Here is a 13,973-nt window from a genome sequence, read left to right on the forward strand (position 1 = left end):
AAGTTGACCTTGGTTGATTAGGCCACAAGAGAAATTGATGTAAAGTATTTTAAATACTCCAACAAAAGGATAACCTTGAGAATGCATAACGGTTGGAGAGTTAAGAAGGAAATGAAACATGAATTAAGTAAAATGGTAGAGTACACCAATGCCAACATCATTCCAACCCTTTGCCCCTATTTGAAATTTTGACAACTCTTGATGTGAAGTCACTAGTTAATCACTTGGAGATACATGAGCAGAAGTTAGAAAATTTTTGTAAGGAAAATGATGTTTGGAGGAAAATAATTTCACATATTGGATTGCCAAATCACCAAATCTTCTTAGGTTTCTTGGAGGCATATAAAGATTGGAAGGCTACACATGGAGCTTCACCTTCGTAGGAGAAGTTTAGGGGTTCCTCTACTCTAGTTATTAGTTGACCATGCTCCTTGAAGATAATGAATCCATCAAGGCTATTTTTTTGTTGTTGCTATTTTAATGCTTTTGGTTTTAAAACTATCTAGATGATTACTCCTATGGGAGTCAATTTTAGAACCTATGATGCCTTGGGTGGTTATTTATGCTTTAGCAATAGAATTATGAAAAGTTGATACTTTAGATATATTAATTTTCTAGATATATTTAAATATAGTTTATGTTATTATATGCACTCTAAAGTTAATAGAAAAGACATATATCTATTGGTTTATGAGAAAATTGTTGTTTCTCTTAATTTTTTGGTTTTGAGTAGATATATTTTACTTTAGTTGGAGTTAAATTGTTCTCAAGATCAATTTTCATTTATTTTCTATTTCTATTTGTGGTGTATATTATATTATATAATGCTTTCAAAAGACAATAAATTTATTTATGTGGTTATTGATGTTAAGTTTGTAGGCTTATCTCTATGAATGTAGAATCTTAAATTTTGTGTATTCAAATTCAAGGTTATGGTTGGGTACTTAAGCCTTTCTAAATGCATTCTGGTTAAAAGTGTAATCAATAGTTATTTTTGTTAGATTAAAGAGTTGAATGAGCCATTTCTCTATAGGTAGTTGTACTTATAAATGTAGGGAGTTAAGTTGTGAGTGACTAACTCAATTTTTGGAGATATTTTGTTCTTATTATCAAGGGATTAGAGTTATGACTTGTGAATATTGTTCTTAAGGGAAAATCTAATTGGCAACAATATACTATGGCCTGTTATGAATCATACTACACAATCAAGTATATTGAAAAAAATTGGCCTCTAGAATAAAGTATTGGAAAATGATGATTTGATAAGTAATTTTGAGGTTTTCAAGATTTCTTGATAGATAACATAAATAGATTCATTCCATTTTTATTCAAATGATCAACTACATCCTAGAATTCATAACTATCCCTTCTTATATGGTAAATAATGTCAAATTTGAGCAAAAAAGAAGCCAAAATTTGATTTCTTTAGTGCTTAGACTCAATGAAAATTTTAGATTCCTTCTAATGCTAGTTGTTAGAGTAAATAAATAATTATTTATTAATTATTTATTCTTTTACTTAAACTTACTTAGGTTAATGCATGTAGTTAATAGTTGTAGTGATGAGTTGTTGACAACATGGGAGTTTGTTCCCTTCTAGCATATTCCACCTTTTTGTGGAAGTGTGCCTAGTTGTCAACCTTATCTTCTACCACCTTCTAGCTTGTTCTACAAGCTTCCTTGAGGCTTTTTTATTTGGTCTCTCTCTCATTGTAAATTCATCCATTCACATAACAATTTCATTTTCCTATTGTGAAATATTTTCTCTTGCATTGTTTGCTTCAAGCTCTTGCTCCTTTGGTTTCTCTTTAGCAAGCTATTTGCATGCAAGTGATCTTAGTGAGTTGTGGAGTTGGATTTTATCAACTCCTACATGGTATTAGAGCCTCCCTATTGCTTCTTGGTCTGAAGAATTTTTGAAGCCACGATTTAAAGACACAAACCCTAGTTTGTTTGTGATTTTTTCTTCAATTAGGAGGAGAAGCATTTTTTTAGTATCTGGAGAAAAGGAGAAAGAGGGTTTGACATAACAAATCTGATATTTTTTGAGCTTTTTTCTTTATTTTTTAGAAGTGTGATGGCGAAGATTCAGAAAAAATAACTACAGAGGTGATTTTCAAACAATGATATCTCCCTCATACAGACTCATTTTTTCAAGATTATTATTATTATTTTTTTCGTTTTAGGGTAGGATTTCATGATATACACATTGGTGTAGATGGTTTGAGATCTCTATTCCTAAATTTTTTTGCAATTCATAATTCTCAATTTTTGCCACTTCAAATGCTTAGTACGGGTTCATGTGGACACATAATTAGGATCTATTTTTTTTGAAAGTGTATATTTTTTACTCTACTTTTTAGATCTACAATTAAATTATAGGTTTTGTAGATAGAAATACTACTTTTAGAAATAGGCCCTAAATTGGCTATTGTAATCACACTAAGAGTGAACAATTTATACATTTGGGGGGGGGGGGGGGTGGCGGTAGCATTTTCTTTTCTATAATTTACTTTAGAATAAGACCCTTCTACTTCCATCTTCTTCTTTCTCTCAATGGTGGATCCATTTATGACTTGTCTCACACCACACCCACCTAGAAGGCACAATGACATAGCTTCTCATATCAAATGAGAATCAACTTGTTCTTACACGAGCTTTTGAGGGTCTTTAACATAGGAGTAAAATGGATGAGGTCATGGGATTGATTGCAATGAACATTTCAAACACTCTACTATTTCACTTGGATGGTTTGAGTACTCCACAAGCTTATTGGCTCAAATTTTAGACTTTGTTTGGCCAAGTGAATGAGTTATGGGCACTTTAGTTAGATGAAAAGTTAACTTCTTTGACACCTAACAGCTTTCCCACCATTGAGGACTTCTTGATGAAGTTCAAATCTTTGTGTACACTTTTGCAGGGATGTGGGAAAACCAAGATAGATGATGAGTGTATCTTTTTGATACTCTCAAAGTTGAGGGGACAATATCATATATTTTCTTCCACTTTCTACTCCACTATGGATATCTTGGGTGATAGACACAAGATGCCTTCATTTGAGATATTTTATGATTGATTAGTTCATAAAAAGTCCAAAATCAATCAAATGGATTCACTTTCAGGTTCACAGTCACAAGCATTGCTTGTCAAGGATATACATGAGTAGAAGTTGAAGCAGATATTAGATCCCTCTTCTACTAGTTCATCATCTTCTAAGAAGAAGGAGGAAAAGAAGATTGAGACTCCTACCTATTCCTATTGTTAGAAAGTATCTCATGATGAGGCACATTTTTTATAGAAGAGATTTGATGGCAATGAGAAACAAATTGCAAATTTGCAAGCTCTTCTTCAAAAGAACAACACTATTTCTTCTCCATCCTCTTCTACCTCATAGAGGTCTACCTTTCAGTCTTCTTCCACATCTTCGCCATCTACATTGAATCTTGGAAAGGGTCATGCATTACAAGCTTCCATTGCATCTCCTTCATAGGTTCCTTGGATACTAGATTTAGGTACTTCTCACCATATGACATCTTCTCAAGCTGTCTTCTCTACTCTTAAGGCTTCTCCAATTCCTCATATTACCATGGGGAATAACACTACCCTACCAGATTGTGGGAAAGGTCCAATTCACATCTAGGATGGTATATTTAATGATGTATTGTATGTTTCATCTTTGTCTACCAACCTTCTCTCGATTTCTCAGATTACATGAAGTGGATCATGGAAGATAGTTGAGTTCACTGTTGATTTAGTCTTCATTCAAGATCATGTAAAAGGAGGACTTATTGCTATAGGTACAATTGATTCTTCCACTCATCTCTATACCTTCTTGCACTTTTTCCCACCATCTCAATTTTTGGAGCACGCCTCCTCTCCTTCATAGGAGCATCATGTGGTGTAGTCCAGATACTTGAACCTTTGTATTGTTCTCGAGATCCCCATTTTGACTACCACACCACATCTAGTTGAGGGCTTTTCTCGTCTGCAAGATTCTTCTTCTACTCTACCTGATCCTCCAGCTTCACTCATTGAGACTCGAGGCACACTTGTTGTGGATACTACAATGGACATTCATGGCAGTGTCATCACACCTGCCTTAGGGATTCCATTTCTAGAGCCTCATAATTTTTCCTTTGGGCATCAACTAGGCCTTCTAGTTTCTCCTCTCATTTAGGGGTTCCCTTGTTATGCGCCCTTGTTCCTTCTACATTGGAGTTTCATTGGTTTGATCATTTCTATAGGAGCTCCATCATTCTTGGGGGGCTTTGGTGTCTATTCTCATGGGGGGGTTGGTTGTACTTATAGTTTTGAGAGAGTCTCTTGAAACATTTCCAGTGGAAGTTGTCCTTGGGGGGTCTTGTTGAGGCATTCCTTCCTTCCTTCATTTTTTTAGCATGTTTGTACTTACCTCTTTTTGGGGGAGGGTTTTTCCCATGAGGTTTTCCCTCTTTGCTAGTTTTTAGAGGTTGCATTTCTTTGCATTGTACATGGGTACCTAACATGACCTTGTTGCCGGGACCCATTCTACATTTTCTCTTAGTTTTGTGAGCTTAAGGCATTCCCCTAAGTTGCACTTAAGGGGGGGTGTTAGAGTAAATAATTAATTAATAATTAATTATTTATTCTTTTACTTAAGCTTAGGTTAATGCATGTAGTTAATAGTTGTAGTGATGAGTTATTGACAACACAGAGTTTGTTCCCTTCTAGCATGTCCCACCTTTTTGTGGAAGTGTGCTTAGTTTTCAACCTTATCTTCTACCACTTTCTAGCTTGTTCAACAAGCTTCCTTGAGGCCTTTATATTCAGTCTCTCTCTCATTGTAAATTCATCCATTCACATAGAAATTTCATTTTCCTACTATGAAATATTTTCTCTTGCATTGTTCACTTCAAGCTCTTGCTCCTTCAATTTCTCTTTAGCAAGCTATTTACATGTAGGTGATCTTGGTGAGCTGTGGAGTTGGATTTTATCAACTCCTACACTAGCCAAGATCAAGTTGGAATTATAGTACATATTCTAAAAATATCTCCATTCTTTACTATGAGAAGGGATTTAAGATGTCATAAATCTAATATAATGTTGGAACTATAATATAAAGAACCCATTATGGAGTTGGATACTTCAAATAATCAACCACAAGAGATGCCTTCCATAAGAGAATATTTGAACAAGATCTTGCAAGTATTAAGAGATAAGAATGATATGAAGATGGTTCAGTTGATATAATATAATTTATAAATGAGAATTTGATGAAGGGTACTCCCCTTAATACCATAAACACATAATAGAAATAAAGAAACAACAAAAAATGAGGGGAAAAAATACGGGCTTCTTATTTTTGTTGCAAATGTGGCATTACATAATTCACAAGTATAATAGGTTAACCCACATGGGCACCTTCATTATAGTAATCTACAAGAATAAGCTGCGAACTACCACCTAGAGTTGTCCTAGACAATGTTTGGGCCTTTCTTAAACAGGTAATTTTATGCCACCCAAGAAAGTTCTAGATGCTTAAAATTAATACCTAGGGCCAATAGACCCCAAAAATACATATAGAGTCAGCCAAATACATCTTTGATAAATTATTTTAGAAATTTTGGGAGCCCAACTTTGGAAGGCCATAACTCTTGAACCATTGCTCCAATTGGCTATTATAACCACTTTTCAAAAATGCCATCTCTTGATCTATAGGCTCAAAATGATGCAATCACCCTTCCATCAAGTTTTTCAACCTCATATGGGCACTCTAAGGCCTCCAACGGTGATCCAAAAGATTTTTTCCGCAAAATTTTCCAACAAAAATCCGCAATAACTTCTCTAATACTTAAGTTGGATAAATGATATTTTTATGGTAGGCTTATAATTCCAAAATGTATCTTCATGTAAAAAATGAGAACATTCTGAGATTTTATGAAAAACATACTAAAAATATCAAGCTCCCATAAATAGAAACCACCTTGCCTACTTGATCCAGATCCAGATTTTATAGAAGATCTAATATTTTTGAAAGTATTTTTCTATATCTTTTTGTTTGGGATTTTTGGAGGTCTTTTTCTCAAAATTTGAATCCAACACTATGATCGGTCCATAAAATTAGGTAGCCAAAGGCTCATTATTTTAGGGATTGTACTAAAATTTTGGTTCTTCTTTCTAACAGTGTAATTGATTTTGAATTCTAAGTTATGGGTCAAAAGTTATGACCCCAACAAGTTGGGGTAATTAGACAACTAGTTTTGAATAAGTTTATCTTAATTTGTTATTTTTTAATTTTTAAGCCACATAAATATTTTGAATTCATGTTATGGTGGCTATTGATATTTGATCATTATATATATTCTTTCAATCTCAATGAATAAGATGACTTTTGGTTTGCATACAAATCTTTCAAGTTTTGAAAGATTTTTCAGAATCTAAACATTGGTATTATAGGTAATCACTTCACCAAATATTGTGTTTGCAACCCACTTCATTAATTTAGATCAATGGCATTAGAGAGGTAATGCTCCTATATGCCAACTAATACAAAAACTTCCTATTAAAGACTAGGACTGGCTACCTTCCTCTATGGTGTACAAAACCAAAGATGTCAGATACTTCAACAAGCTCTATGAAGAAGATGGCGGAAGAGGCTTTGGCCAGGTAGTGAGAAGATATGATGAGTAAATTTTTAGAAATTTTGAAGACCCAACAAGTGTCAAATTTAGTAGCACTAATCCATGGGAACACTCCTTTTAAAGTATAGGTGAACTTTAATATCCAAAAATTTGAAGGAAAAATCGATGTTGATGTTGTTGATAATTGGTTATCCAAGTTAGAACAATATTTCTCTGTAAATAATTTTTATGATGTGGAAAAAATAACATTTTCCCTCTTGAAAGCTAAAAATTGCATTAAACTAGCAAGGGAAATGAGAGTATTGAATAAAGAAAGCAAGGTAGGAGAAGAGTTGGAAATAATCTCTGATAACAAACCCACTTGGGAAGAATTTGTGGAATATATAAAAGAAGCATACTTGCCTGAAGATGTATATGAACATAAATATATAGAATGGTAGTTGCTTCTACAAAAGAGGGATGAATCTATGCAAGTTTACACATATACATTCGATGCACTCTCTGCAAAACTTGGCATAGAAGAATAAGAGAAGCATTGAATTCTAGAATATCATAGTGGGCTTCATAGATACATTCAAACTGAAATGGAATTCTTGAATATTGAAACATTGGCAACTTCTTACAAACATGCTACAAAAATTGAGTTAAAACTGAAAGGAAAAAGGGATTAATTTTCAAATAATAAGCCAAGGGGTGAAGATAGTAATAATTTTGGGGGAAAACTAGTGGGGAAGGACCCTCCCTCAAATACACCCAAGAATATGTGGTGGGCTCCAAAAAAGACACAAATAGATATGAGCATGTGGTGTGAGATACATGAGAGTCCAACTCATAACACAAAGTATTGTCGAAGAATTAAGAATTTGAGGACAAAAATACAAGGAGAGGATATTGAGCCTGAAGCCACACCAATGGAAACTCCTAAAAATGATTTAGTAATAGAAGCATACCCATATGCCATTGTTGCAACAACAAAAGTAGTTCCACGAGAAGATGAGGAGAGATTGTTCCATTCATAGATGAGGGTTGATGGAAAACCTCTACATTTTATTGTTGATAGTGGGAGCCAAAAGAGGTTAATTTCTATAGAGACAACCAAGAGATTAAGTTTTAAAATGACAAGACACCCACAACCATACTCTATGGGATGGGTTACCGAAGGAAAATATATTAAGATAAATCAGCAGTGTTTCCTATCATACTTAATCAAGCTATTCAAGCATGAAATAATATGTGATGTAGCACCTTTAGATTTATGCAATTTTTTTCTAGGACAACCATACATGTATCAAAGGCATGGGGTGTATGAATCCAGACTATGTAGTGTCACAATAAAGCTTACTGAAAAGAGATATAGAATACCAGAGGTATGCCCAACTCAAGCTACTTCTTTAATTACTATTGAAAAATTAAATATTTAATTGCTCAAACGAAAAATTTTGTACTCCTCATGATACATTTTGAGAAAAAAAAGTTAGTTTTCCATAACACACATACTAAGGTGGCCACCACAATAGAATAGAAAAAGGAGATGGATAAAATCTTAGAAGAATACCATGGTGTGTTTAAATCACCAGCAGGGGTCCCAACATGTTGCCAAGTCAACCATTCTATTGATCTAATTTCAGGAACACCATTGCCCCATGAACCAATATATAGGATACCAATTTTGGAAAATGATGAAATTAAGATACAGATTCAAGAATTGATTGAAAAGGGACATATAAGGCCAAGTTCTTCACCTTTTGGTAGCCTTATTATTTTGGAAAGAAAGAAATATGGGACATGGAGACTTTGTATTGATTACAGGGCACTTAACAAAATTATTGTGAAAAATAGACATCCAATTCCTTGAATTGATGACCTTTTGGATCAACTTAAGGGGGCTAAGTTCTTTACAAAAATTGATTTGAAATCTAGGTATCACCAAGTACCACTTGACCCAATAGATTTATGGAAGACTATATTCAAGTCCAAGGAAGGTTTGTTTGAATGGCTAGTTATGCCTTTTGGCTTGACAAATGCACCAACCACATTTATGAGGTTGATGAACAATGTGATTAGACCCTTAATTGATTATTTTGTAGTTTTTAATTTAGATGATATCCTCATATTTAGTAAAACTTCATCTAAACACTTGCAACATGTTGAACAAGTACTCTTGAGTTTGCATAAACATAAACTCTATGCCAACATAGACAAATTCTCTTTTGGTATGAAAAACATCCAGTACTGAAGGTAGATCATTGATCATGATGGTGTTCACGTGGACCCTAAAAAGATACAAATTATTAGAGATTGGCCACCTCCTCAAAATTTCATAGAACTTTGTAGTTTCTTGGGTCTAGTCAACTTCTACTATAGATTTTTATTTGTTTTTCACATTCAACATGGCCTCTAATCAATCACTTAAAGGTGGAACACAAGAAAAATTTTGGTGGACAGAGGAAAAACCAAAAGCATTTGAGGACTTAAAAATCAAACCATGTTAAACTCCATTATTGGTTCTTCCAAATTTGCAACTATCATTTGAAATAGAAACAAATGCATCAAATTATTCTCTTGGAACTATACTCATGCAAGACAGGCATCTCATTGCATATCATAGTAAGACATTTTCTAAAATAGTTTGTAAGTACCCCACCTATGACAAGGAGCTATATGCAATTGTTCAATCCTATAAACAATGGAAGCAATATATTTTGGGAAATGAAATTGTGATACATACAGATCATAAACCTCTGCAATTCCTACAAACACAAGGGAAGTTGCAAAATAATAGGCATTAGGGATGGTCAACTTATTTGCAACAATTCCACCTCAACATTCATCATAAAAGGGTAGCACTAATAAAGTAGTAGATTGTTTGAGTAGGCCTCCAATCATAGGTTTGACAATGATGTTGGATTCATGTGGCCATCAAACAGAAATTTGGGCTCAACTATATGGTAAAGATCCTAATTTTTGTAACATTTACAATGCAGCCCTAGAAGGGAAGAATGTTCTTGACTTCTATATATAGGATGGGTTGCTTTGTCATATTCATCACATATGTGTCCCTAGTGAAGAAAGAAAGAAATTGATATGGGAAGCATGCTATAGTCGGGTGGTAGGACATTTTGGTATTGGTAAGACTACTGCAATTCTTCAAAAGTATTTCTATTGGCCAAAAATGAAACATGATATCATTGCATATATAAAATTCTTTATTTCTTGTGCAATTAAAAAGCCTTAAAATCATAAATTGGGCCTCTATCTACCATTACCTATTCCTAATAAATCATCGCATTCTGTTTCAATGGACTTTATGTCTGGGCTCCCAAGTAGTAGAAGGGGAAATGACTATGTATATGTGGTAGTAGATATATTTTCTAAAATGGCTATTATGGTGGCTTGTACAAAAATGATTTCAGCAGAGAAAACCACTAAACTATTCTTTGAACATGTTTGGGTTCACTTTGGGTTACCAAAAAAGCATTATTTCAGACAGGGGTAGCGAGTTCCTCAACAAATTTTGGTCTTCATTATGGGCTAGAACAGACACCAAGTTGACAATGTGTACATCATTCCATCCTCAAATAGATGGCCAAATAGAGGTAGTCAACAAAATGATTATCCATATCCTTTGAATGTACTAGTCCAAACATCCACATACATGGGATGAGAGCTTGCCTTATGTCCAACGTAGCTACAACTATGCACTCCACACTACTATAGGACATAGTCCATTTGAGGTTTGTATTGGGTATCAACCATTCACACCCATATATGTAGCATTACCCCATCTTACAATCTAGCTAGCTACTCAATGCTAAAAAGAAGGCAAATAAAGTAGAAAAATTTATTGAAAAGATCAAACAGTTATAGCAACAAGTTCATGATATTTTACAATAGAACAACAAGAAGTATAAGGAAAGACATGATCAACATAGAACTCCCCATCATTTTCAAATTGGTGACAAGGTATGGCTACATCTTTAGAAGGAGTGCCTCTAAGAACCGTATCAAAATCTTTTTCCTATTTGGTATGGGCCATATAACATTAAGAAACAAGTTGGTGAGAATGCTTTTGAACTTGATTTGCCACAGTTTTTGGCAATACATCTAGTTTTTAATGTGAAACTATTGCGACTCTATTTTCCTTCATTATTGGACATCTCTCAAGCTACTAAACATATTCATGCTACAAAATTGAACACGTCCACTAATACGCCATTACAGTGTGATCATGTCACTGAAGTCATGCTGAAATCTTTGAGAAATCAGAAAATTCTGTTGTATAGGGTGGTTCAAGTTGGTCAATTCTCTCAATAGGGAAAATAGTTAACGAAGGAATAGATTGTACCAAAATTCCCTCATCTACTACAAATGATTAGTGCAATGGGGCCCATTTCCTCTTAAAGGGGGAGGAATGATCCAGATTTTATAGAAGATCTAATATTTTTGAAAGCAATTTTCATATATATTTTTAGTTTTTCTATATCTTTTTGTTTGGGAATTTTGGAGGTGTTCTGCTCAAAATTTTAAGTCGAAACTATAATCAATCACTAAAATTAAGCAACCAAAGGCTCTTTATTTTAGGGACTAAACTAGAATTTTAATTCTTATTTCCAATGATGTAAGCGGTTTCAAATTCTGAGCTACAAGTCAAAAGTTATGACCTTGACAAGTTGGGTTAATTAGACGCCTAGTTTTGAATAAGTTTAGCTTAATTTTTTGTTTTTTAAATTTTTTTAGCCACATAAAAATTTTGAATTCATGTTATGGTGGTTGTTGATATTCCATCATTGTATATATTCTTTCAATCTTAATGAATAAGATGGTTTTTGGTTTGCATACAACTCTTTCAAGTTTTGCAAGATTTTTTAGTATTTAAACATTGGTATCATACGTAATCACTACACCAGATATCATGTTTTCAACCTATTTCATTAATTCATATCACTACCAGTCCTTATTAAAAAAGAAAAGACTGAAAATAAAATATTTTTGGGTGATGCAAGTTGCTCTCACACCTGGGATGCTCCTGCATTAGATTTTCTATTAGGGAAGTTTGTGTGATAGGATTATAATGATCCTTGACACAAATATTAAGTGCTTTATGCAATTTAATAATTCATAAATCAAATATTAATGGAGTTATTATATATCTTCTATAAGTCAATCTTTGATAACTTAATTTAATGTACAAAATTAAGTGAAATTATGAAAGAAACTTCATGACAGCTAAGTTAGGGAAAGCAAGCCTCAATAAGCTTGATGTACAAATTTTGTCTACACTAACAACAAGGAGAAATGAATCCCCTAAGGATTTGAGTTTCCAACATCTTCATTTTGATCCATAGTTTTAGACCCAAAATTTGAGCTTGAAATTTGCCTTGTTTAGTTGTCCCTTTCACTAAAGGGAATATATTATCTCCTCTTGTTAAAACTATTACTCCTAAGACAAATCCATGTTTTCATTAGTCTCAAACACTTTATGATGAAGGAAGAATATATTGGTTGGTGAACACTATCACCAAGTTACACTGTATTGCTTGAGCACAAGGAAAGGGAGAAGTATATGTTTTTCAATTATAACCAAGCTTAATACATACTAAGTACTTCAATACTAACTAAGCACATAAATCACCAAGAATTGCAAGAATAAATGAGTCTAAAGGATACCAAGTGACAACATAATTACCTAGTAGAAATATAGTATACACCGAGTTGTACATAGGGAACACAAATGTTTACAATGGCACAGAATATGATGTAAAATGAATCTAATGAGTGGGAAAAATGATTTACACATATCAAGGTAAAGAATTGGAAAACTTTACTCATAAATGTGTATTGATTATTTATGATTTCAAGGTATAAAAGGCCAATTAAATGAAAGAAAGGAAAAATATGGAATATAGATTATTTTAGATCATTGAATTTGATTTGTATCATATTCTAGAGAATTATGATTAGGTAAAAAATCATATGAGATAAAAAAGAAAACTATTTAAAGACCTACAAGGGATAATTTAAAGTTATTGTTGAGATGAGAATATTTTTTTGTTGTTAATGTTATGTTGAGAAGGGGATAAGTCAAAAGAATGAGTTGAGATTCAAGAAGGATAAGGAAGGATTTGATATTAGTTAGAAGAGGTGATAAATTTTTGTGTAGAAGAAGGGTCTTCTTAAGAAAAGTAAGTTTCATAAATACATATTGATTTCCTATTATTCTCTAACCATGGTAGAAAGTTAAATCCTTTCATGAGGTAGACTTAACAACTTAATTGTAAATATCTTAATCAAGTATACATTTTTTTTAGTGTTGTAAAATCATTGAAAAATGTAGATCCTAGTAGATTATTTTGTATTAATCCTAGCAAAGAAAGTCACTAGAAGTGACATAATATTATAGCCCTAACAAGGTATCTTTTTATTGAAGTAGTGATGGATTTGTGGGTACCATCCCCACTTCCATTTTTCCTCTAAACAAGGGTTTCTACATCACCAAATACTTGTGTTATGTGTCATGATTTTATTCTTTATGTTTTCAAGATTCATATAAGTTATTTTAGATAAAGTTACTTTTAATATCAAGTACTGGGGTTAATGATATATGCTTACCAAGTTGTGCAAAGAACAAGGACATTGTTGATTTTGATTAAAGGTTAAAGTTCTAAAGAATATTGATTCACACCCCCACTTTAAGAATCCTACCTTCCTAAATTATCTAATAGAAAACTTTCCAATATATGATAATACATCTAGCACTAGAGTTTCCAAAGTTGCCTCTTGATCATCTGTCAAAATTTGATTTATACCATCCTTCTCTTTGTGTGTCCATTTTGCAAGATTTCTAGCTTTGAGTATCTTAACACCTCCAACCTCATTAATGAGGGGTCGTAACCTCCAACATTATTTTGGTCATTTCTTTCTCATTTTATGAATATTTTATTATACCCATTTAAGAAAGATATTTTACTTGTCACTTTCATTATTTTACTTTTCACCTTGTTGAAAATGAGGACATGACCATACTCTTTTATTTGAATAACATTAAATTCCTTTCTTTCCATATCTCTCATATCATGATTTATGGGATGATGATCCAATTTTTTTAATAAAGCACCCCTAAGTATATCTGGTTTTATTCTTCATAGAAATCATGAATATTGTTGGGCAAAGATCCTATCTAGCTGAGTTTGGCATAGAACCATCAAACTACATCTCTAACAAAAAAGTCCATTTTGGATCATTAATATTACTTACATAATTATTAAATATTTATATATTTTATATAATGACTTGATGATTTTATTTTTATATTTTCTGAAATGTGTGGTGTGATCAAACTTATCATCACCATTTG

Source organism: Cupressus sempervirens, chromosome 8, assembly GCF_028749045.1.
Source record: "Cupressus sempervirens isolate cs-2001-9-10 chromosome 8, ASM2874904v1, whole genome shotgun sequence".
Lineage (NCBI taxonomy): Eukaryota > Viridiplantae > Streptophyta > Pinopsida > Cupressales > Cupressaceae > Cupressus > Cupressus sempervirens.